The 27,472-nt window shown below is 37.0% G+C and overlaps 5 non-coding genes across 5 annotated transcripts; all 5 read right to left on the bottom strand.

The window, feature by feature from the left end:
* Positions 1-2,983: 2,983 nt before the first annotated feature.
* LOC116803356 lies at positions 2,984-3,161 on the bottom strand. The gene has a single exon (XR_004363576.1). It is a non-coding gene; the product is annotated as a 5.8S ribosomal RNA (ribosomal RNA).
* A 686-nt stretch (positions 3,162-3,847) lies between these two features.
* On the bottom strand, positions 3,848-5,842 carry LOC116803358. Its single transcript, XR_004363578.1, has one exon. It is a non-coding gene; the product is annotated as a small subunit ribosomal RNA (ribosomal RNA).
* A 5,711-nt stretch (positions 5,843-11,553) lies between these two features.
* LOC116803360 lies at positions 11,554-15,512 on the bottom strand. The gene has a single exon (XR_004363580.1). It is a non-coding gene; the product is annotated as a large subunit ribosomal RNA (ribosomal RNA).
* Positions 15,513-20,390: 4,878 nt separating this feature from the next.
* On the bottom strand, positions 20,391-20,569 carry LOC116803357. The gene has a single exon (XR_004363577.1). It is a non-coding gene; the product is annotated as a 5.8S ribosomal RNA (ribosomal RNA).
* A 687-nt stretch (positions 20,570-21,256) lies between these two features.
* Positions 21,257-23,246, bottom strand: LOC116803359. The gene has a single exon (XR_004363579.1). It is a non-coding gene; the product is annotated as a small subunit ribosomal RNA (ribosomal RNA).
* Between the last annotated feature and the right edge of the window lie 4,226 nt (positions 23,247-27,472).

The following is a 27,472-nucleotide window of genomic DNA, read 5'->3' as shown; positions in this document are numbered from 1 at the left end:
CACTTGAATTTCTTCACTTTGACATTCAGAGCACTGGGCGAAATCACATTGTGTCAACACCGCTAGGGCCATCACAATGCTTTGTTTTAATTTAGACATCGGATTCCCCAAGTCCGTGCCAGTTCTGAATTGATTGTTAATGATATCGTTATAATTGATAAGAACTAATTGGTTTAACCCAAATAGTATTCTTAAAAATTTTAGCAAGAAAGTTCCACAATTGGCTACGTAACTAAACTATCCGGGGAACAAGTAACTAACATAAATGCTAGAAACTCTATTTACCCAGAACGAGCACATAAACCATGTTATTGTTTCCCAATCAAGCCCGACTATCTCAATCTTCAGAGCCAATCCTTATCCCGAAGTTACGGATCTAATTGCCGACTTCCCTTACCTACATTATTCTATCGACTAGAGACTCTTCACCTTGGAGACCAGCTGCGGATATTGGTACGGCCTGTGAGAAGTTTGCGTGTCCCCACCATAAATTTTCAAGTCCGAGGAGAAATATCGACACAACAGTATATGTCATGCTCTTCTAGCCCATCTACCATATCTCTCTGCGAAAGACTTCCATGGTAGTACGGCTATAAAACAGAAAAGAAAACTCTTCCGATACTCTCGACGGCTTCTTTATGTCGTTCCTGTTGCCAGGATGAGCACGAGGCCCATATTTAATAACAAACGGATACTCAACAGGTTACGGAATTGGAACCGTATTCCCTTTCGTTCAAAATTATTCAAGTGTATTATATTCGCTTTGTTTATATAGTTAGGCATTTTTGTTTTACTTGAAAATTTTCGGCTTTCGCCTTGAACTTAGGACCGACTAACTCGTGATCAACCACTGTTCACACGAAACCCTTCTCCACTTCAGTCCTCCAAGTCTCATTCGATTATTTGCTACTACCACCAAGATCTGTACCAATGGCAGCTCCATGCAGGCTTACGCCAAACACTTCTACGCATACCATTGTACCTTCCTACTCACTAAAGTTTCAAAATTTATATCACAAGTAATATAAATCATCTACTTTAGCGGTAATGTATAGGTATACAACTTAAGCGCCATCCATTTTAAGGGCTAGTTGCTTCGGCAGGTGAGTTGTTACACACTCCTTAGCGGATTTCGACTTCCATGATCACCGTCCTGCTGTTTTAAGCAACCAACGCCTTTCATGGTATCTGCATGAGTTGTTAATTTGGGCACCGTAACATTACGTTTGGTTCATCCCACAGCGCCAGTTCTGCTTACCAAAAGTGGCCCACTGGGCACATTATATCATAACCTTGAACTTCATATCAAGAAAGTTAAGGTTCTTACCCATTTAAAGTTTGAGAATAGGTTAAGATCGTTTCGACCCTAAGCCTCTAATCATTCGCTTTACCAGATAAGATTTTTATATAATATTAAAATGCACCAGCTATCCTGAGGAAACTTCGGAAGGAACCAGCTACTAGATGGTTCGATTGGTCTTTCGCCCCTATACTCAATTCTGACAATCGATTTGCACGTCAGAACTGTTTCGGTCTTCCATCAGGGTTTCCCCTGACTTCAACCTGATCAAGTATAGTTCACCATCTTTCGGGTCACAGCATATATGCTCAAGGTACGTTCCAGTTAGAGGCATAAATAATATAAATATACATTATACATAACTATATAGAACGCCCCGGGATTGTGTTAATTAGCTATAAATAGCTAAAAAACTAATCCCATTATTAGTCAAGTTAATTACGCTATTAGGTTTACATCCCAATAACTTGCACATATGTTAGACTCCTTGGTCCGTGTTTCAAGACGGGTCCCGAAGGTATCCTGAATCTTTCGCATTGTTAATCATACAAGAGCATATAATAAACACAAAAATCAATGATAATTATGCCATTATATAATTCCGAAAAATTAACGCTCTGTAATAATATAAATCTATCAGCACTTTATCAAATTAATAACATTTATTCTGTGTTTAAAATGCAAGCAATTTAATTGGAATAAACTATAAGTTATATTTTATGATAAATTTGGGATATGCTAATAGATTACAATGTCCTTATATGGAAAAAATGCACATTATTCTTAATAATATTATTTAAATATTACAATTTTTAATGATGAATTTCCATAACGGATATTCAGGTTCATCGGCTTAACCTCTAAGCAGTTTCACGTACTGTTTAACTCTCTATTCAGAGTTCTTTTTCAACTTTCCCTCACGGTACTTGTTTACTATCGGTCTCATGGTTATATTTAGTTTTAGATGGAGTTTACCACCCACTTAGTGCTGCACTATCAAGCAACACGACTCTTTGGAAACATCATCTAGCAATCATTAACGTTATACGGGCCTGGCACCCTCTATGGGTAAATGGCCTCATTTAAGAAGGACTTAAATCATTAATTTCTCATACTAGAATATTGACGCTCCATACACTGCATCTCACATTTGCCATATAGACAAAGTGACTTAGTGCTGAACTGTTTTCTTTTCGCTCGCCGCTACTAAGAAAATCCTTGTTAGTTTCTTTTCCTCCCCTAATTAATATGCTTAAATTCAGGGGGTAGTCCCATATGAGTTGAGGTTGTATATATAACTATATTTTGCCATAAATTCTTTATATATAAATGATAAAACAATCAATTAAATTCGTTATAAATAGTTCCAATAGTTCTTGTAAGCAAAGTCATTTTTATCCATTTAACGAACCAACGAAGAATAATAACAAAACCAAGATTTTTCTTTTCCGAATCATTAATAAGAGACAATTCTAGATGAAAAATATTTCAATTTTTTATGCTAGACATTTCTCAGTATTATTTTGATTGAAAAAGAAAATATTTCTCTTCGTTTTTCACATTCAAATGTGAGATAATGTTTTTCATTTCTTTTTTAATATTATGAATAAAATCATTATTTAATCCAATAATATACCATATGCTTATAAAAAATTTATAAACAACTTAATTAGCATAGTCTTACAACCCTCAACCATATGTAGTCCAAGCAGCACTATAAAATTAATTAAAGTACATACAGCATGGACTGCGATATGCGTTCAAAATGTCGATGTTCATGTGTCCTGCAGTTCACACGATGACGCACAGTTTGCTGCGTTCTTCATCGACCCATGAGCCGAGTGATCCACCGCTTAGAGTTTTATAATTCAATTTTATATAATGTCAATATTGTTTTTATTGAAAGAAATTAAAAATACACCATTTTACTGGCATATATCAATTCCTTCAATAATTTATTTTTATACCTAAAATAAATGTTGCGAAATGTCTTAGTTTCATATAAGCATTATGTATCATAATAATCTGGTTATGGTTTGCTATTTTGGGTGACACATACTGCAAAATTTATATAAAACATTAACCTGATGGATGACAGGTACAAACATTGTATATTTTAGGTTGTTGCATTAGCCAACGTATGCTCATAACATAGATGAACAATACATATTCGCAACGCGTGTATATTATGGTCCATATACACACACACTTATTTTGATTACCACACATTCAAAATTATTTTTATTTTAATTCGACTTCTACTTTCGAATTTAGTTTAGTTTCTTCGATTTCCATTTTCGAGAATTTGTTTTTATAGGAAACGCCGTTGTTGTAGTAAGTACTGCCACAAATACGCACAGCAACATTAATAATGTTAAAGTCTTTTTATGAGGTTGCCAAGCCCCACATATAAAATAAAAGCCATCTTCATTTTATTTTGACTTTAACTTTTGATTCCGTGGAATCATTTTGTAATATTTTTATTTTGGTAAATTGTATTTATTTGTATTATAACAAATATTTATTAACGATAAGGATATTATACAATAATGATCCTTCCGCAGGTTCACCTACGGAAACCTTGTTACGACTTTTACTTCCTCTAAATAATCAAGTTCGGTCAACTTTTGCGAAACAACCGTAACACGCAAGGCGTCACAGTGATCACGTCCGGAGACCTCACTAAATAATTCAATCGGTAGTAGCGACGGGCGGTGTGTACAAAGGGCAGGGACGTAATCAATGCGAGTTAATGACTCACACTTACTGGGAATTCCAAGTTCATGTGAACAGTTTCAGTTCACAATCCAAGCATGAAAGTGGTTCAGCGGTTTACCCGGACCTCTCGGTCTAGGAAATACACGTTGATACTTTCATTGTAGCGCGCGTGCAGCCCAGGACATCTAAGGGCATCACAGACCTGTTATTGCTCAATCTCATTATTGCTAGACGCAATTTGTCCATTTAAGAAGCTAGTGTCCTTATAATGGGACAAACCAACAGGTACGGCTCCACTTACATAAACACATTCAAACACAATAAACATTTTACTGCCACCATGAATGAAGGCTAACATAAGCTTCAGCACCATAATCCTGAAGATATCTATTTAATATATTTGAGTCTCGTTCGTTATCGGAATTAACCAGACAAATCACTCCACGAACTAAGAACGGCCATGCACCACCACCCATAGATTCGAGAAAGAGCTATCAATCTGTCTTACACACTTATGTTCGGACCTGGTAAGTTTTCCCGTGTTGAGTCAAATTAAGCCGCAGGCTCCACTCCTGGTGGTGCCCTTCCGTCAATTCCTTTAAGTTTCAGCTTTGCAACCATACTTCCCCCGGAGCCCAAAAGCTTTGGTTTCCCGGGAAGCGACTGAGAGAGCCATAAAAGTAGCTACACCCAATTGCTAGCTGGCATCGTTTATGGTTAGAACTAGGGCGGTATCTGATCGCCTTCGAACCTCTAACTTTCGTTCTTGATTAATGAAAACATCTTTGGCAAATGCTTTCGCTTAAGTTAGTCTTACGACGGTCCAAGAATTTCACCTCTCGCGTCGTAATACTAATGCCCCCAAACTGCTTCTATTAATCATTACCTCTTGATCTGAAAACCAATGAAAGCAGAACAGAGGTCTTATTTCATTATCCCATGCACAGAATATTCAGGCATTTGAAGCCTGCTTTAAGCACTCTAATTTGTTCAAAGTAATAGTACCGGCCCACAATAACACTCGTTTAAGAGCACTAGTGCAGGTTTTTAAATAGGAGGAACATATGAAAAAATACAAGTATTTAATCACATATAAGAACTCCACCGGTAATACGCTTACATACATAAAGGTATAGTACTAACCACAATTGTAAGTTGTACTACCCGTATGAAGCACAAGTTCAACTACGAACGTTTTAACCGCAACAACTTTAATATACGCTATTGGAGCTGGAATTACCGCGGCTGCTGGCACCAGACTTGCCCTCCAATTGGTCCTTGTTAAAGGATTTAAAGTGTACTCATTCCAATTACAGGGCCTCGGATATGAGTCCTGTATTGTTATTTTTCGTCACTACCTCCCCGAGCTGGGAGTGGGTAATTTACGCGCCTGCTGCCTTCCTTAGATGTGGTAGCCGTTTCTCAGGCTCCCTCTCCGGAATCGAACCCTGATTCCCCGTTACCCGTTGCAACCATGGTAGTCCTAGATACTACCATCAAAAGTTGATAGGGCAGACATTTGAAAGATCTGTCGTCGGTACAAGACCATACGATCTGCATGTTATCTAGAGTTCAACCAATATAACGATCTTGCGATCGCTTGGTTTTAGCCTAATAAAAGCACATGTCCCATAAGGTTCATGTTTTAATTGCATGTATTAGCTCTAGAATTACCACAGTTATCCAAGTAACTGTTAACGATCTAAGGAACCATAACTGATATAATGAGCCTTTTGCGGTTTCACTTTTAATTCGTGTGTACTTAGACATGCATGGCTTAATCTTTGAGACAAGCATATAACTACTGGCAGGATCAACCAGAATAATGTTTTTCCTTCATATTCCATTCATATTTTTTGAATCGAAATAAGCAATATAATAGATATATAGATTTTTCACTTTATATAATTCCATGATTTTTATTATATTGAATAAAATTCAATATTTCGCCTTTGGGTAAAATTTTAAATATATAAATATAAGTAAAAAATCTATTCGATTACGGCCATTTTTATATAGCATTCGTAATCCATATTTTCATTTTTAATTTATACTTGTTTTACCAATATAACAAGAATTTCATATAATTATTGTAATATATATGTTTCTATAATTTTATCTTTTTATATATACATATTTCATTATAAAATATCATTTTATTTCCAACATACATAATTATTGTATCCACACATGTACAATTTTTGTTTAACCAATATAAATATTAAGTTAAATCATTTGCATTTTGAAGATAAATTTAAAATTTATCTCTTTTCATATATCTCTCTGGTAATATATAACATAAAACCAAGCGCATATGATAATATTTCCACATTTAATATATAATTTTATATTTCTTTCATAAGAATCCATATTTGTATTATACCGTAACGATATAATAATCCAACTATACGGCAGGTAATAAATTAATATTTGCCTGCCTCCAAAAATTAACGATAATATATGGAAACGATTTGTTATTCTATATATAATAGAAACTTGACTTTTGTTTCAACGATATTATCTAAAAAGCGTATATTCCTATTATCCGCGGAGCCAAGTCCCGTGTTCTATAGAACTGAGAAACAAATTTGTACGGATAATAATATACTTTATTTTATGTAACCAATATAAACATAATCCGAAATAAATATTTCGAATAATGCGGGAGGTCGGCAACCACTGCCTACCTATAGTAGTTTTTGAACCCGCTGTCCTCAAAGCGGGTATTTTCAATTCCGTTTGCCACCCAACATACGGTCTATTCTCTTATATATTAAGAGATTATAGGAACATTTCATTTTTTTTTCCATTATTCATATATAATATGATTATTTTTTTTTTTATACATATAATAAATATTAATTTTTATATGTTTATTATTTAATTTACTCATATAATTGCCAAATTCATATGAATACATAAGTTTTGAACAATATGAGAGGTCGGCAACCACTGCCTACCTATAGTAGTTTTTGAACCCTCTGTCGTAATTCCGGTCGTTTACACTACTATACCCTCTCACTATAATGGCTTTTCTCTATAATACTAAGAGAATATGGGAATATCTCAGCATTTTTTCCCATATACATATAATAATTAACCATTTTCATATGTATATTATTTAATTTAATCATATAATTGCCAAAATCATATGAATACATAAGTTTTGAACAATATGAGAGGTCGGCAACCACTGCCTACCTATAGTAGTTTTTGAACCCTCTGTCGTAATTCCGGTCGTTTACACTACTATACCCTCTCACTATAATGGATTTTCTCTATAATACTAAGAGAATGTGGGAATATTTCAGCATTTTTTCCCTTATACATATAATAATTAATCATTTTCATATGTATATTATTTAATTTACTCATACAATTGCCAAAATCATATGAATACATAAGTTTTGAACAATATGAGAGGTCGGCAACCACTGCCTACCTATAGTAGTTTTTGAACCCTCTGTCGTAATTCCGGTCGTTTACACTACTATACCCTCTCACTTAAATGGCTTTTCTCTATAATACTAAGAGAATATGGGAATATCTCAGCATTTTTTCCCATATACATATAATAATTAACCATTTTCATATGTATATTATTTAATTTAATCATATAATTGCCAAAATCATATGAATACATAAGTTTTGAACAATATGAGAGGTCGGCAACCACTGCCTACCTATAGTAGTTTTTGAACCCTCTGTCGTAATTCCGGTCGTTTACACTACTATACCCTCTCACTATAATGGATTTTCTCTATAATACTAAGAGAATGTGGGAATATTTCAGCATTTTTTCCCTTATACATATAATAATTAATCATTTTCATATGTATATTATTTAATTTACTCATACAATTGCCAAAATCATATGAATACATAAGTTTTGAACAATATGAGAGGTCGGCAACCACTGCCTACCTATAGTAGTTTTTGAACCCTCTGTCGTAATTCCGGTGGTTTACACTACTATACCCTCTCACTTAAATGGCTTTTCTCTATAATACTAAGAGAATATGGGAATATCTCTGCATTTTTTCCCATATACATATAATAATTAATCATTTTCGTATGTATATTATTTAATTTACTCATACAATTGCCAAAATCATATGAATACATAAGTTTTGAACAATATGAGAGGTCGGCAACCACTGCCTACCTATAGTAGTTTTTGAACCCTCTGTCGTAATTCCGGTCGTTTACACTACTATACCCTCTCACTTAAATGGCTTTTCTCTATAATACTAAGAGAATATGGGAATATCTCTGCATTTTTTCCCATATACATATAATAATTAACCATTTTCATATGTATATTATTTAATTTAATCATATAATTGCCAAAATCATATGAATACATAAGTTTTGAACAATATGAGAGGTCGGCAACCACTGCCTACCTATAGTAGTTTTTGAACCCTCTGTCGTAATTCCGGTCGTTTACACTACTATACCCTCTCACTATAATGGATTTTCTCTATAATACTAAGAGAATGTGGGAATATTTCAGCATTTTTTCCCTTATACATATAATAATTAATCATTTTCATATGTATATTATTTAATTTACTCATATAATTGCCAAATTCATATGAATACATAAGTTTTGAACAATATGAGAGGTCGGCAACCACTGCCTACCTATAGTAGTTTTTGAACCCTCTGTCGTAATTCCGGTCGTTTACACTACTATACCCTCTCACTATAATGGATTTTCTCTATAATACTAAGAGAATGTGGGAATATTTCAGCATTTTTTCCCTTATACATATAATAATTAATCATTTTCATATGTATATTATTTAATTTACTCATACAATTGCCAAAATCATATGAATACATAAGTTTTGAACAATATGAGAGGTCGGCAACCACTGCCTACCTATAGTAGTTTTTGAACCCTCTGTCGTAATTCCGGTCGTTTACACTACTATACCCTCTCACTTAAATGGCTTTTCTCTATAATACTAAGAGAATATGGGAATATCTTAGCATTTTTTCCCATATACATATAATAATTAACCATTTTCATATGTATATTTTTTAATTTACTCATATAATTGCCAAAATCATATAAATACATAAGTTTGAACAATATCAGAGGTCGGCAACGGTCTTTCCTCTATAATACTAAGATAATATGGGAATATTTCATCATTTTTTCCCTTATACATATAATAATTAATCATTTTCATATGTATATTATTTAATTTACTCATATAATTGCCAAATTCATATGAATACATAAGTTTTGAACAATATGAGAGGTCGGCAACCACTGCCTACCTATAGTAGTTTTTGAACCCTCTGTCGTAATTCCGGTCGTTTACACTACTATACCCTCTCACTATAATGGATTTTCTCTATAATACTAAGAGAATGTGGGAATATTTCAGCATTTTTTCCCTTATACATATAATAATTAATCATTTTCATATGTATATTATTTAATTTACTCATACAATTGCCAAAATCATATGAATACATAAGTTTTGAACAATATGAGAGGTCGGCAACCACTGCCTACCTATAGTAGTTTTTGAACCCTCTGTCGTAATTCCGGTCGTTTACACTACTATACCCTCTCACTTAAATGGCTTTTCTCTATAATACTAAGAGAATATGGGAATATCTTAGCATTTTTTCCCATATACATATAATAATTAACCATTTTCATATGTATATTTTTTAATTTACTCATATAATTGCCAAAATCATATAAATACATAAGTTTGAACAATATCAGAGGTCGGCAACGGTCTTTCCTCTATAATACTAAGATAATATGGGAATATTTCATCATTTTTTCCCTTATACATATAATAATTAATCATTTTCATATGTATATTATTTAATTTACTCGTATAATTGTCAAAATCCTATGAACACATAAGAGAATACAATATGAGAGGTCGGCGCAACCATAATATAGTAGTTGATGACGAGGTGTTTGGCAACTTGACACAATCCATTAAAGTCTTTATATTAATTATATGAAAGGGACAATATCATATGCGTCACTAAATTGATGACGAGGTGTTTGGCAACTTGATACAATTCTTTAAAGTCTTTATATCAAAAATTATATGATAGGGACAATATCATATGCGTCACTAAATTGATGACGAGGTGTTTGGCAACTTGACACAATTCATTAGAGTCTGTATATTAATTATATGATAGGGACAATATCATATGCGTCACTAAATTGATGACGAGGTGTTTGGCAACTTGATACAATTCTTTAAAGTCTTTATATCAAAAATTATATAATAAGGACAATATCATATGCGTCACTAAATTGATGACGAGGTGTTTGGCAACTTGACACAATCCATTAAAGTCTTTATATTAATTATATGATAGGGACAATATCATATGCGTCACTAAATTGATGACGAGGTGTTTGGCAACTTGATACAATTCTTTAAAGTCTATATATCAAAAATTATATGATAGGGACAATATCATATGCGTCACTAAATTGATGACGAGGTGTTTGGCAACTTGACACAATTCATTAAAGTCTGTATATTAATTATATGATAGGGACAATATCATATGCGTCACTAAATTGATGACGAGGTGTTTGGCAACTTGATACAATTCTTTAAAGTCTTTATATCAAAAATTATATGATAAGGACAATATCATATGCGTCACTAAATTGATGACGAGGTGTTTGGCAACTTGACACAATCCATTAAAGTCTTTATATTAATTATATGATAGGGACAATATCATATGCGTCACTAAATTGATGACGAGGTGTTTGGCAACTTGATACAATTCTTTAAAGTCTTTATATCAAAAATTATATGATAAGGACAATATCATATGCGTCACTAAATTGATGACGAGGTGTTTGGCAACTTGACACAATTCATTAAAGTCTTTATATTAATTATATGATAGGGACAATATCATATGCGTCACTAAATTGATGACGAGGTGTTTGGCAACTTGACACAATCCATTAAAGTCTTTATATTAATTATATGATAGGGACAATATCATATGCGTCACTAAATTGATGACGAGGTGTTTGGCAACTTGATTCAATTCTTTAAAGTCTTTATATCAAAAATTATATGATAAGGACAATATCATATGCGTCACTAAATTGATGACGAGGTGTTTGGCAACTTGACACAATTCATTAAAGTCTGTATATTAATTATATGATAGGGACAATATCATATGCGTCACTAAATTGATGACGAGGTGTTTGGCAACTTGATACAATTCTTTAAAGTCTTTATATCAAAAATTATATGATAGGGACAATATCATATGCGTCACTAAATTGATGACGAGGTGTTTGGCAACTTGACACAATTCATTAAAGTCTTTATATTAATTATATGATAGGGACAATATCATATGCGTCACTAAATTGATGACGAGGTGTTTGGCAACTTGACACAATCCATTAAAGTCTTTATATTAATTATATGATAGGGACAATATCATATGCGTCACTAAATTGATGACGAGGTGTTTGGCTACAGGAAAAAATCATTTATTTATCGAATCATCAAGCAAAGGATAAGCTTCAGTGGATCGCAGTATGGCAGCTGCTCAACCACTTACAACACCTTGCCTGTTACAAAAGTCGTTTACAATTGATTCTAGGCTTTGTCATTGTATTAAATAATGCTTTTATATGTAACTAGCGCGGCATCAGGTGATCGAAGATCCTCCTAATTTACTATGTTACAAATTACATTGGCATCACATCCATTGTCGTTTATAAAATAAATTATAAACTTTAAATGGTTTAGAAGCCATACAATGCAAATTGCCCCTTATTTATCATTGCAGTCCAGCACGGATACGACCTTAGAGGCGTTCAGGCATAATCCAACGGACGTAGCGTCATACCACTGTTCGCTCGAACAAGTATTGTGCCATTGGTCCGTACCTGCGGTTCCTCTCGTACTACGCAGGAATGCTGTCGCAACAACGTTTTGTCATTAGTAGGGTAAAACTAACCTGTCTCACGACGGTCTAAACCCAGCTCACGTTCCCTTGCATGGGTGAACAATCCAACGCTTGGTGAATTTTGCTTCACAATGATAGGAAGAGCCGACATCGAAGGATCAAAAAGCGACGTCGCTATGAACGCTTGGCCGCCACAAGCCAGTTATCCCTATGGTAACTTTTCTGACACCTCTTGTTAAAAACTCTTTAAACCAAAAGGATCGATAGGCCGAGCTTTTGCTGTCCCTGTGTGTACTGAACACCGAGATCAAGTCAGCATTTGCCCTTTTGCTCTATGTGTGGTTTCTGTCCGCACTGAGCTGGCCTTGGGACACCTCCGTTATTATTTGAGAGATGTACCGCCCCAGTCAAACTCCCTACCTGGCAATGTCCTTGAATTGGATCATACCTGAGTAATTGGAGTTATACCAAATTTTCAAATCAAAAATACATAAATGCATCGTTTTATTAAAGAATTTGTTTGCGATTATATAACAAACTCGTGATACTTTGATCAAGAAGCTTGCATCAAAACCCAATACCATAAGATATAATAAATATATCCGTATAATGGCTAGGAAATGATACACGTTCCATTTAATCAAGTAAGTAAGGAAACAATAAGAGTAGTGGTATTTCATTGACGATACCAAACCGAGGTCTAATATCTCCCACTTATTCTACACCTCTTATGTCTCCTTACACTGCCAGATTAGAGTCAAGCTCAAAAGGGTCTTCTTTCCCCGCTAATTATTCCAAGCCCGTTCCCTTGGCTGTGGTTTCGCTAGATAGTAGATAGGGACAGTAGGAATCTCGTTAATCCATTCATGCGCGTCACTAATTAGATGACGAGGCATTTGGCTACCTTAAGAGAGTCATAGTTACTCCCGCCGTTGACCCGCGCTTACTTGAATTTCTTCACTTTGACATTCAGAGCACTGGGCAGAAATCACATTGTGTCAACACCCGCTAGGGCCATCACAATGCTTTGTTTTAATTAGACAGTCGGATTCCCCAAGTCCGTGCCAGTTCTGAATTGATTGTTAATTGATAATCGTTATAATTGATAAGAACTAATTGGTTTAACCCAAATAGTATTCTTAAAAATTTTAGCAAGAAAGTTCCACAATTGGCTACGTAACTAAACTATCCGGGGAACAAGTAACTAACATAAATGCTAGAAACTCTATTTACCCAGAACGAGCACATAAACCATGTTATTGTTTCCCAATCAAGCCCGACTATCTCAATCTTCAGAGCCAATCCTTATCCCGAAGTTACGGATCTAATTTGCCGACTTCCCTTACCTACATTATTCTATCGACTAGAGACTCTTCACCTTGGAGACCAGCTGCGGATATTGGTACGGCCTGTTGAGAAGTTTGCGTGTCCCCACCATAAATTTTCAAGGTCCGAGGAGAAAATATCGACACAACAGTATATGTCATGCTCTTCTAGCCCATCTACCATATCTCTCTGCGAAAGACTTCCATGGTAGTACGGCTATAAAACAGAAAAGAAAACTCTTCCGATATCTCTCGACGGCTTCTTTATGGTCGTTCCTGTTGCCAGGATGAGCACGAGGCCCATATTTAATAACAAACGGATACTCAACAGGTTACGGAATTGGAACCGTATTCCCTTTCGTTCAAAATTATTCAAGTGTATTATATTCGCTTTGTTTATATAGTTAGGCATTTTTGTTTTACTTGAAAATTTTCGGCTTTCGCCTTGAACTTAGGACCGACTAACTCGTGATCAACCACTGTTCACACGAAACCCTTCTCCACTTCAGTCCTCCAAGGTCTCATTCGATTATTTGCTACTACCACCAAGATCTGTACCAATGGCAGCTCCATGCAGGCTTACGCCAAACACTTCTACGCATACCATTGTACCTTCCTACTCACTAAAGTTTCAAAATTTATATCACAAGTAATATAAATCATCTACTTTAGCGGTAATGTATAGGTATACAACTTAAGCGCCATCCATTTTAAGGGCTAGTTGCTTCGGCAGGTGAGTTGTTACACACTCCTTAGCGGATTTCGACTTCCATGATCACCGTCCTGCTGTTTTAAGCAACCAACGCCTTTCATGGTATCTGCATGAGTTGTTAATTTGGGCACCGTAACATTACGTTTGGTTCATCCCACAGCGCCAGTTCTGCTTACCAAAAGTGGCCCACTGGGCACATTATATCATAACCTTGAACTTCATATCAAGAAAGTTAAGGTTCTTACCCATTTAAAGTTTGAGAATAGGTTAAGATCGTTTCGACCCTAAGGCCTCTAATCATTCGCTTTACCAGATAAGATTATTTTATATAATATTAAAATGCACCAGCTATCCTGAGGGAAACTTCGGAAGGAACCAGCTACTAGATGGTTCGATTGGTCTTTCGCCCCTATACTCAATTCTGACAATCGATTTGCACGTCAGAACTGTTTCGGTCTTCCATCAGGGTTTCCCCTGACTTCAACCTGATCAAGTATAGTTCACCATCTTTCGGGTCACAGCATATATGCTCAAGGTACGTTCCAGTTAGAGGCATAAATAATATAAATATACATTATACATAACTATATAGAACGCCCCGGGATTGTGTTAATTAGCTATAAATAGCTAAAAACTAATCCCATTATTAGTCAAGTTAATTACGCTATTAGGTTTACATCCCAATAACTTGCACATATGTTAGACTCCTTGGTCCGTGTTTCAAGACGGGTCCCGAAGGTATCCTGAATCTTTCGCATTGTTAATCATACAAGAGCATATAATAAACACAAAAATCAATGATAATTATGCCATTATATAATTCCGAAAATTAACGCTCTGTAATAATATAAATCTATCAGCACTTTATCAAATTAATAACATTTATTCTGTGTTAAAATGCAAGCAATTTAATTGGAATAAACTATAAGTTATATTTTATGATAAATTTGGGATATGCTAATAGATTACAATGTCCTTATATGGAAAAAATGCACATTATTCTTAATAATATTATTTAAATATTACAATTTTAATGATGAATTTTCCATAACGGATATTCAGGTTCATCGGGCTTAACCTCTAAGCAGTTTCACGTACTGTTTAACTCTCTATTCAGAGTTCTTTTCAACTTTCCCTCACGGTACTTGTTTACTATCGGTCTCATGGTTATATTTAGTTTTAGATGGAGTTTACCACCCACTTAGTGCTGCACTATCAAGCAACACGACTCTTTGGAAACATCATCTAGCAATCATTAACGTTATACGGGCCTGGCACCCTCTATGGGTAAATGGCCTCATTTAAGAAGGACTTAAATCATTAATTTCTCATACTAGAATATTGACGCTCCATACACTGCATCTCACATTTGCCATATAGACAAAGTGACTTAGTGCTGAACTGTTTTCTTTTCGCTCGCCGCTACTAAGAAAATCCTTGTTAGTTTCTTTTCCTCCCCTAATTAATATGCTTAAATTCAGGGGGTAGTCCATATGAGTTGAGGTTGTATATATAACTATATTTTGCCATAAATTCTTTATATATAAATGATAAAACAATCAATTAAATTCGTTATAAATAGTTCCAATAGTTCTTGTAAGCAAAGTCATTTTTATCCATTTGAGTCGCGATCGAACACTCGACGAGTGCAGACGTGCCTGCGGATCGACAGCAAATTGTTAGCAAATTGTTAGCAAATTGTTCACAGTTGTAAGTCCCGTTACTTGTGCCCAGCCACTTCGCGTCGCGTGATCTTGTCGCGCGTTTTGATTGGCCCAGCCAACGTACCTAACGGTAGTTCGCACTAACACCATCGCACACCCGAGTGTGCGTGTTATCAGCGCAAAAAACCCAGTGCTCGAAGCAGCGGTATAATTGCAAAGCAGCAGCCACGTGCTGCCTGGCTCACCGGCTTACGGTGCCCAGCTTCCCCCCCCCCCCCTCCTCACTCCTTATCAACTTTGGAGAAGATGGACTGGCAGGCCCCCCCGCGCACCCACAAGCTTGGAACAACACCACGCAAAAAGGCTCTGAGAACACGCAAGAGCAGCTCCAGCAGCGAGGGAAGCACCTCGCATACAGAGCCGGGCGAGATAAAGCGAAAACCGGCAAAGAAAGCACAGGGAGAGGAGCTGGAAGATAAGCCAAGCACTAGCGCAGCTCTGCGCAAGAAGCTCGCCAACAACGCCTTCGCTTTACTCTCGACCGAAGAAGACGAGTACGACCAAGAGAGCTCTGATGACGAACCCGGACCTAAAGACGATTCCAAGCCCAAGACCCCCGAGAAACCAAAGCCCACCCCGAAGACCATCAAGCCACCTCCGATTTTTATCCCCGATGTGACCAACATCTCGGCACTCGTCAAGATGATCACGACTCTTGTAGGCCCGAAGAACAATTTTACCTACAAGACCGTGAATGGCAACAACGTACGTGTCATGATGCCGGACAAAGAGTCCTATACAGCTCTGCGTCTCCAACTTGTGGCCCAAAACAAGAGGCATCGGACTTTCCAGCCGAAAGATGAACGTGCATACAAGGTTGTCATCAAAGGACTCCACCACTCCACCGATCGTGAGGAAATCATTGAAGACCTTCGCAGACAAGGGCACGCTGTTAGAGATCTGCACAATCCCATTGGCAGAAGAACTAAAGAACCGCTGGGAATATTCTTCGCCAACCTGGAGCCTTCCAGCAACAACAAAGACGTCTACCAAGTCAAGCGGATCTGCAGGTCGGTAGTAACCATTGAACCGCCGCAGAAGTTCAACGACGTGCCTCAATGCTTCAGGTGCCAAGGATTCGGTCATACACAGCGTTACTGCTTCCTGGAATACCGATGTGTAAAGTGTGGAGGCCCTCACGAATCGAGGGCATGTGAGAAGAGGGAGGACGACAAAGCGTGCTGCTTCCACTGCCAGGCGGACCATCCTGCGTCTTTCAAGGGATGCCCTGCATACAAAAGGGCCAAAGCACTCGCTGCTCCGAAAACAAGGCCCGTCGCTAATGCTAACAAGGCGCCGCCCGTGGCATCACCAAACGTCACCTCTGGCAGGAGCTACCGAGACGCCCTCAACGGAGTGCACGCAGCACCGCAGAATCCCACAACCCCAGTCCAAACCCAAACAGAAACCCCACACTCCGGTCAGATAGAAGCGATGTTCGCTCGCATGGAAGGAATGATGGAAAGGATGATGGAGCGCATGTTCACCCAGATGACACAGCTGGTGGCCACCATTCTCAACAGCAAGTCATGCAACTAAAGCTCCACCTAGTCGTCTGGAATGCGAACGGCCTGCAGAACAGCAAGGCCATAGTCGAGCACCATCTGAAGACCCACCAGATCGATATCCTACTCGTAGCCGAAACCCACTTCTCCCCCAGATCCCACTTTAATATCAGCGGATATGACCTCATCCATGCAGACCATCCTTCTGGCAGAGCACGCGGTGGAGCAGCCATCCTCATCAGGAGCGGTATTCAATACCTAGAGCTGCCCGCGTTTCAGCAAGACTGGGCACAATGTCCTGTCATCAGGATTGTCAGCCCGCAAGGAGATTTAGACATTGGAGCGGTCTACTTTCCCCCCAGATACCGCATAACAGCATCTCACCTCAGTGAGTTCTTCGAGCATTTTGGGCCCCGCTTCATAGCAGCTGGAGATTATAACGCCAAACATTCTTGGTGGGGATCGCGCGCCAACAACCCCAAAGGGAAAACTCTGTTTGGGTACCTGCAACGCCACCGACTGGACTGCCACTCCACTGGCGAGCCCACTCACTGGCCAACGAATCCCCTCAAGACTCCAGACCTACTGGACTTTGCTGTGTCGAAAGGCATAGGGCATGCGAAGATCAGCTGCACAACAAATGCTGATCTCCTGTCAGACCACTGTGCAATAAACGTGCTAATCAACACGCCAGTCCTCAGGAAAACCCCGCTCAGAAGGCTCACTGGAAAATATACCGACGCCGCCAAGTTCGCGTCCTGGATGCTCTCCACCGTCAATCCGAACCCCATCCTCAACACACCCAGGAACATTGATGAAGCTATCGGGAATCTCACCAGGCAGATGCAAAACGCTGCGGAATTCGCAAGCCCACCGCCACCAAAGACTGCGAGAACACCTAGCAGGGACCTCCACCTCTGGTCCCGGAAATTGCGGCACTCGTGACTGAGAAGAGGCGTCTCAGGAGAGTTTGGTTCTTGACGCGCAATCCAAGAGACAAAACAGCGCTCAATCACGCCACAAAGGAGTTGAAGGACAAGATCTCCAGCCTACGCCAGGACTCCTTCCTCAGATTCCTCGAGGAACTCTCTCCGGGGACCCAGACCACAATCTGTGGAACGTCACCCGCCACATTAAACGACCAGCCAAAAAGGTTTCCGCAGTGCGCAAAGCAGATGGATCCTGGTGCCTTTCGGATGCTGAAAGAGCAGAAGCTTTCGCCGAACACCTTTACAACGCCTTCTCTCCGTTCGACTGCTGCACTGCCGAAGAACATGCTGAAACAGCCCGGTTTCTCAATAGCCAAGCTCTCCCGGTCCCCCGTTGGAACCAGTCGACCCTGAGGAAGTTGCGCAGGAGATTGCTCTACTGAAGAACAACAAATCTCCAGGCCTGGATCGTATAGATGCGGCGGCCCTAAAAATGCTCCCATCCCGCTGCACACAAATGCTGGCCAGCATTTACAACAGCTGCTTCCGGCTAGGGTACTTCCCGGAAGAGTGGAAAAGAGCAGAGGTTATTGTCCTCCTCAAGCCTGGTAAGCCTGAAGCCAATCTCGCCTCCTATCGTCCGATTAGTTTGCTGGCAATCCTCTCCAAAATACTCGAAAGAGTATTTTTGCGCAGAGTATTGCCAGTACTGGATGAGGCTGGTTTGATCCCCGATCACCAGTTTGGCTTCAGGCGCTCCCACGGAACACCAGAGCAATGCCACCGGCTAGTCGAACGGATCCTCGAGGCATTCGAGCAAAAGAAATACTGCTGCGCTGTAATGCTCGACGTGAAGCAGGCATTCGACAGAGTTTGGCATCCTGGACTCCTCCATAAACTCAAATCCTACCTCCCAAGCCCCCATTTTACCCTCCTCAAATCCTACACTGAGGGAAGAGCATTCCAAGTCAGATGCGGAAGTGCAATAAGCCTACCCAGACTGATCAGAGCTGGAGTTCCGCAAGGCAGTGTGCTCGGACCAATACTGTACACCCTTTACACCGCAGACCTTCCCATAATCCCCTCCAGGAACCTAACTATAGCGACTTATGCAGATGACACGGCTTTCCTCGCCTCCTCATCCGACCCACGAGAAGCCTCCGAAACAATCCAAAGGCAAATGGACGCGCTACATCCCTGGCTCAGCAGGTGGAACATCGTAGTGAACGCGGAAAAATCTACCCAAACAACATTTGCACTAAGGAGAGGAGACTGCCCACCGGTCACGCTAAACGGAGTCATCATTCCCAACGCACCCGCACCCAAGTACCTAGGACTTACCCTGGACCGCAGGCTCACTTGGCGTCCCCACATCGTCAGCAAACGCATACAGGCCGATGCGCGTCTGAGGCAGATGCATTGGCTTATTGGGAGAGGGTCCAAGCTAAGGCAGAACCACAAAATCCTGGTGTACAAGGCAATTCTCAAGCCCATCTGGACCTACGGGATACAGCTATGGGGCACGGCAAGCCACACGAATCGCCTGCGTATACAGCGGTTCCAGAATAGGTGCTTGAGAATTGCCTGTAATGCGCATCCCTACCACGAGAATGTCGCCATACATAGGGAACTTGGAATCCCACAAGTCGCTGATGAAATCTCCAGGCTCAGCGAGAGATACCTGAAAAGGCTCGAAAACCACCCTAACCACCTCGCCACCAACCTGTTAGACAATAGCCAAACAAGCAGACGTCTCATGAGGAGACACCCTCTCGATCTTCCACAACAATAGACAACACATATAAAACCCGCCACAAATACATGTACAATAGTATCCCTTAAGCTAATGTTCCCCCGCAAAACCATTTAATTATTGTCCACTAGGACAGATTTTAAATAAATAAACGCACGCTAAAAAAAAAAAAAAAAAAAAAATTTTTATCCATTTAACGAACCAACGAAGAATAATAACAAAACCAAGATTTTTCTTTTTCCGAATCATTAATAAGAGACAATTCTAGATGAAAAATATTTCAATTTTTTATGCTAGACATTTCTCAGTATTATTTGATTGAAAAAGAAAATATTTCTCTTCGTTTTTCACATTCAAATGTGAGATAATGTTTTTCATTTCTTTTTTAATATTATGAATAAAATCATTATTTAATCCAATAATATACCATATGCTTATAAAAAATTTATAAACAACTTAATTAGCATAGTCTTACAACCCTCAACCATATGTAGTCCAAGCAGCACTATAAAATTAATTAAAGTACATAACAGCATGGACTGCGATATGCGTTCAAAATGTCGATGTTCATGTGTCCTGCAGTTCACACGATGACGCACAGTTTGCTGCGTTCTTCATCGACCCATGAGCCGAGTGATCCACCGCTTAGAGTTTTATAATTCAATTTTATATAATGTCAATATTGTTTTTATTGAAAGAAATTAAAAATACACCATTTTACTGGCATATATCAATTCCTTCAATAAATTTATTTTTATACCTAAAATAAATGTTGCGAAATGTCTTAGTTTCATATAAGCATTATGTATCATAATAATCTGGTTATGGTTTGCTATTTTGGGTGACACATACTGCAAAATTTATATAAAACATTAACCTGATGGATGACAGGTACAAACATTGTATATTTTAGGTTGTTGCATTAGCCAACGTATGCTCATAACATAGATGAACAATACATATTCGCAACGCGTGTATATTATGGTCCATATACACACACACTTATTTTGATTACCACACATTCAAAATTATTTTTATTTTAATTCGACTTCTACTTTCGAATTTAGTTTAGTTTCTTCGATTTCCATTTTCGAGAATTTGTTTTTATAGGAAACGCCGTTGTTGTAGTAAGTACTGCCACAAATACGCACAGCAACATTAATAATGTTAAAGTCTTTTTATGAGGTTGCCAAGCCCCACATATAAAATAAAAGCCATCTTCATTTTATTTTGACTTTAACTTTTGATTCCGTGGAATCATTTTGTAATATTTTTATTTTGGTAAATTGTATTTATTTGTATTATAACAAATATTTATTAACGATAAGGATATTATACAATAATGATCCTTCCGCAGGTTCACCTACGGAAACCTTGTTACGACTTTTACTTCCTCTAAATAATCAAGTTCGGTCAACTTTTGCGAAACAACCGTAACACGCAAGGCGTCACAGTGATCACGTCCGGAGACCTCACTAAATAATTCAATCGGTAGTAGCGACGGGCGGTGTGTACAAAGGGCAGGGACGTAATCAATGCGAGTTAATGACTCACACTTACTGGGAATTCCAAGTTCATGTGAACAGTTTCAGTTCACAATCCCAAGCATGAAAGTGGTTCAGCGGTTTACCCGGACCTCTCGGTCTAGGAAATACACGTTGATACTTTCATTGTAGCGCGCGTGCAGCCCAGGACATCTAAGGGCATCACAGACCTGTTATTGCTCAATCTCATTATTGCTAGACGCAATTTGTCCATTTAAGAAGCTAGTGTCCTTATAATGGGACAAACCAACAGGTACGGCTCCACTTACATAAACACATTCAAACACAATAAACATTTTACTGCCACCATGAATGAAGGCTAACATAAGCTTCAGCACCATAATCCTGAAGATATCTATTTAATATATTTGAGTCTCGTTCGTTATCGGAATTAACCAGACAAATCACTCCACGAACTAAGAACGGCCATGCACCACCACCCATAGATTCGAGAAAGAGCTATCAATCTGTCTTACACACTTATGTTCGGACCTGGTAAGTTTTCCCGTGTTGAGTCAAATTAAGCCGCAGGCTCCACTCCTGGTGGTGCCCTTCCGTCAATTCCTTTAAGTTTCAGCTTTGCAACCATACTTCCCCCGGAGCCCAAAAGCTTTGGTTTCCCGGGAAGCGACTGAGAGAGCCATAAAAGTAGCTACACCCAATTGCTAGCTGGCATCGTTTATGGTTAGAACTAGGGCGGTATCTGATCGCCTTCGAACCTCTAACTTTCGTTCTTGATTAATGAAAACATCTTTGGCAAATGCTTTCGCTTAAGTTAGTCTTACGACGGTCCAAGAATTTCACCTCTCGCGTCGTAATACTAATGCCCCAAACTGCTTCTATTAATCATTACCTCTTGATCTGAAAACCAATGAAAGCAGAACAGAGGTCTTATTTCATTATCCCATGCACAGAATATTCAGGCATTTGAAGCCTGCTTTAAGCACTCTAATTTGTTCAAAGTAATAGTACCGGCCCACAATAACACTCGTTTAAGAGCACTAGTGCAGGTTTTTAAATAGGAGGAACATATGAAAAAATACAAGTATTTAATCACATATAAGAACTCCACCGGTAATACGCTTACATACATAAAGGTATAGTACTAACCACAATTGTAAGTTGTACTACCCGTATGAAGCACAAGTTCAACTACGAACGTTTTAACCGCAACAACTTTAATATACGCTATTGGAGCTGGAATTACCGCGGCTGCTGGCACCAGACTTGCCTCCAATTGGTCCTTGTTAAAGGATTTAAAGTGTACTCATTCCAATTACAGGGCCTCGGATATGAGTCCTGTATTGTTATTTTTCGTCACTACTCCCCGAGCTGGGAGTGGGTAATTTACGCGCCTGCTGCTTCCTTAGATGTGGTAGCCGTTTCTCAGGCTCCCTCTCCGGAATCGAACCCTGATTCCCCGTTACCCGTTGCAACCATGGTAGTCCTAGATACTACCATCAAAAGTTGATAGGGCAGACATTTGAAAGATCTGTCGTCGGTACAAGACCATACGATCTGCATGTTATCTAGAGTTCAACCAATATAACGATCTTGCGATCGCTTGGTTTTAGCCTAATAAAGCACATGTCCATAAGGTTCATGTTTTAATTGCATGTATTAGCTCTAGAATTACCACAGTTATCCAAGTAACTGTTAACGATCTAAGGAACCATAACTGATATAATGAGCCTTTTGCGGTTTCACTTTTAATTCGTGTGTACTTAGACATGCATGGCTTAATCTTTGAGACAAGCATATAACTACTGGCAGGATCAACCAGAATAATGTTTTTCCTTCATATTCCATTCATATTTTTTGAATCGAAATAAGCAATATAATAGATATATAGATTTTTCACTTTATATAATTCCATGATTTTTATTATATTGAATAAAATTCAATATTTCGCCTTTGGGTAAAATTTTAAATATATAAATATAAGTAAAAAATCTATTCGATTACGGCCATTTTTATATAGCATTCGTAATCCATATTTTCATTTTTAATTTATACTTGTTTTACCAATATAACAAGAATTTCATATAATTATTGTAATATATATGTTTCTATAATTTTATCTTTTTATATATACATATTTCATTATAAATATCATTTTATTTCCAACATACATAATTATTGTATCCACACATGTACAATTTTTGTTTAACCAATATAAATATTAAGTTAAATCATTTGCATTTTGAAGATAAATTTAAAATTTATCTCTTTTCATATATCTCTCTGGTAATATATAACATAAAACCAAGCGCATATGATATATTTCCACATTTAATATATAATTTTATATTTCTTTCATAAGAATCCATATTTGTATTATACCGTAACGATATAATAATCCAACTATACGGCAGGTAATAAATTAATATTTGCCTGCCTCCAAAAATTAACGATAATATATGGAAACGATTTGTTATTCTATATATAATAGAAACTTGACTTTTGTTTCAACGATATTATCTAAAAGCGTATATTCCTATTATCCGCGGAGCCAAGTCCCGTGTTCTATAGAACTGAGAAACAAATTTGTACGGATAATAATATACTTTATTTTATGTAACCAATATAAACATAATCCGAATAAATATTTCGAATAATGCGGGAGGTCGGCAACCACTGCCTACCTATAGTAGTTTTTGAACCCGCTGTCCTCAAAGCGGGTATTTTCAATTCCCGTTTGCCACCCAACATACGGTCTATTCTCTTATATATTAAGAGATTATAGGACATTTCATTTTTTTTCCATTATTCATATATAATATGATTATTTTTTTTTTTATACATATAATAATATTAATTTTTATATGTTTATTATTTAATTTACTCATATAATTGCCAATTCATATGAATACATAAGTTTTGAACAATATGAGAGGTCGGCAACCACTGCCTACCTATAGTAGTTTTTGAACCCTCTGTCGTAATTCCGGTCGTTTACACTACTATACCTCTCACTATAATGGCTTTTCTCTATAATACTAAGAGAATATGGGAATATCTCAGCATTTTTTCCCATATACATATAATAATTACCATTTTCATATGTATATTATTTAATTTAATCATATATTGGCCAAATCATATGAATACATAAGTTTTGAACCAATATGAGAGGTCGGAACCACTGCCTACCTATAGTAGTTTTTGAACCCTCTGTCGTAATTCCGGTCGTTTACACTACTATACCTCTCACTATAATGGATTTTCTCATAATATAGAGAATGTGGGAATATTTCAGCATTTTTTCTTATACATTAATAATTAATCATTTTCATATGTATATTATTTAATTTACTCATACAATTGCCAAATCATATGAATACATAAGTTTTGAACAATATGAGAGGTCGGCAACCACTGCCTACCTATAGTAGTTTTTGAACCCTCTGTCGTAATTCCGGTCGTTTACACTACTATACCCTCTCACTTAAATGGCTTTTCTCTATAATACTAAGAGAATATGGAATATTCAGCATTTTTTCCCATTACATATAATAATTAACCATTTTCATATGTATATTATTATTTAATCATAATTGCCAAATCATATGAATACATAAGTTTTGAACATATGAGAGGTCGGCAACCACTGCCTACCTATAGTAGTTTTTGAACCCTCTGTCGTAATTCCGGTCGTTTACACTACTATACCCTCTCACTATAATGGATTTTCTCTATAATACTAAGAGAATGTGGGAATATTTCAGCATTTTTTCCCTTATACATATAATAATTAATCATTTTCATATGTATATTATTTAATTTACTCATACAATTGCCAAAATCATATGAATACATAAGTTTTGAACAATATGAGAGGTCGGCAACCACTGCCTACCTATAGTAGTTTTTGAACCCTCTGTCGTAATTCCGGTGGTTTACACTACTATACCCTCTCACTTAAATGGCTTTTCTCTATAATACTAAGAGAATATGGGAATATCTCTGCATTTTTTCCCATATACATATATAATTAATCATTTTCGTATGTATATTATTTAATTTACTCATACAATTGCCAAAATCATATGAATACATAAGTTTTGAACAATATGAGAGGTCGCAACCACTGCCTACCTATAGTAGTTTTGAACCCTCTGTCGTAAATTCGGTCGTTTACACTACTATACCCTCTCACTTAAATGGCTTTTCTCTATAATACTAAGAGAATATGGGAATATCTCTGCATTTTTTCCCATATACATATAATAATTAACCATTTTCATATGTATATTATTTAATTTAATCATATAATTGCCAAAATCATATGAATACATAAGTTTTGAACAATATGAGAGGTCGGCAACCACTGCCTACCTATAGTAGTTTTTGAACCCTCTGTCGTAATTCCGGTCGTTTACACTACTATACCCTCTCACTATAATGGATTTTCTCTATAATACTAAGAGAATGTGGGAATATTTCAGCATTTTTTCCCTTATACATATAATAATTAATCATTTTCATATGTATATTATTTAATTTACTCATATAATTGCCAAATTCATATGAATACATAAGTTTTGAACAATATGAGAGGTCGGCAACCACTGCCTACCTATAGTAGTTTTTGAACCCTCTGTCGTAATTCCGGTCGTTTACACTACTATACCTCTCACTATAATGGATTTTCTCTATAATACTAAGAGAATGTGGGAATATTTCAGCATTTTTTCCCTTATACATATAATAATTAATCATTTTCATATGTATATTATTTAATTTACTCATACAATTGCCAAAATCATATGAATACATAAGTTTTGAACAATATGAGAGGTCGGCAACCACTGCCTACCTATAGTAGTTTTTGAACCCTCTGTCGTAATTCCGGTCGTTTACACTACTATACCCTCTCACTTAAATGGCTTTTCTCTATAATACTAAGAGAATATGGGAATATCTTAGCATTTTTTCCCATATACATATAATAATTAACCATTTTCATATGTATATTTTTTAATTTACTCATATAATTGCCAAAATCATATAAATACATAAGTTTGAACAATATCAGAGGTCGGCAACGGTCTTTCCTCTATAATACTAAGATAATATGGGAATATTTCATCATTTTTTCCCTTATACATATAATAATTAATCATTTTCATATGTATATTATTTAATTTACTCGTATAATTGTCAAAATCCTATGAACACATAAGAGAATACAATATGAGAGGTCGGCGCAACCATAATATAGTAGTTGATGACGAGGTGTTTGGCAACTTGACACAATCCATTAAAGTCTTTATATTAATTATATGAAAGGGACAATATCATATGCGTCACTAAATTGATGACGAGGTGTTTGGCAACTTGATACAATTCTTTAAAGTCTTTATATCAAAAATTATATGATAGGGACAATATCATATGCGTCACTAAATTGATGACGAGGTGTTTGGCAACTTGACACAATTCATTAGAGTCTGTATATTAATTATATGATAGGGACAATATCATATGCGTCACTAAATTGATGACGAGGTGTTTGGCAACTTGATACAATTCTTTAAAGTCTTTATATCAAAAATTATATAATAAGGACAATATCATATGCGTCACTAAATTGATGACGAGGTGTTTGGCAACTTGACACAATCCATTAAAGTCTTTATATTAATTATATGATAGGGACAATATCATATGCGTCACTAAATTGATGACGAGGTGTTTGGCAACTTGATACAATTCTTTAAAGTCTATTATCAAAAATTATATGATAGGGACAATATCATATGCGTCACTAAATTGATGACGAGGTGTTTGGCAACTTGACACAATTCATTAAAGTCTGTATATTAATTATATGATAGGGACAATATCATATGCGTCACTAAATTGATGACGAGGTGTTTGGCAACTTGATACAATTCTTTAAAGTCTTTATATCAAAAATTATATGATAAGGACAATATCATATGCGTCACTAAATTGATGACGAGGTGTTTGGCAACTTGACACAATCCATTAAAGTCTTTATATTAA

Source organism: Drosophila sechellia, unplaced genomic scaffold (genome assembly GCF_004382195.2).
Source record: "Drosophila sechellia strain sech25 unplaced genomic scaffold, ASM438219v1 U_59, whole genome shotgun sequence".
Classification (NCBI taxonomy): Eukaryota; Metazoa; Arthropoda; class Insecta; order Diptera; family Drosophilidae; genus Drosophila; species Drosophila sechellia.
Note: the sequence above shows the minus strand (reverse complement) of the source record. Positions and strands in the feature narration are given on the sequence as shown.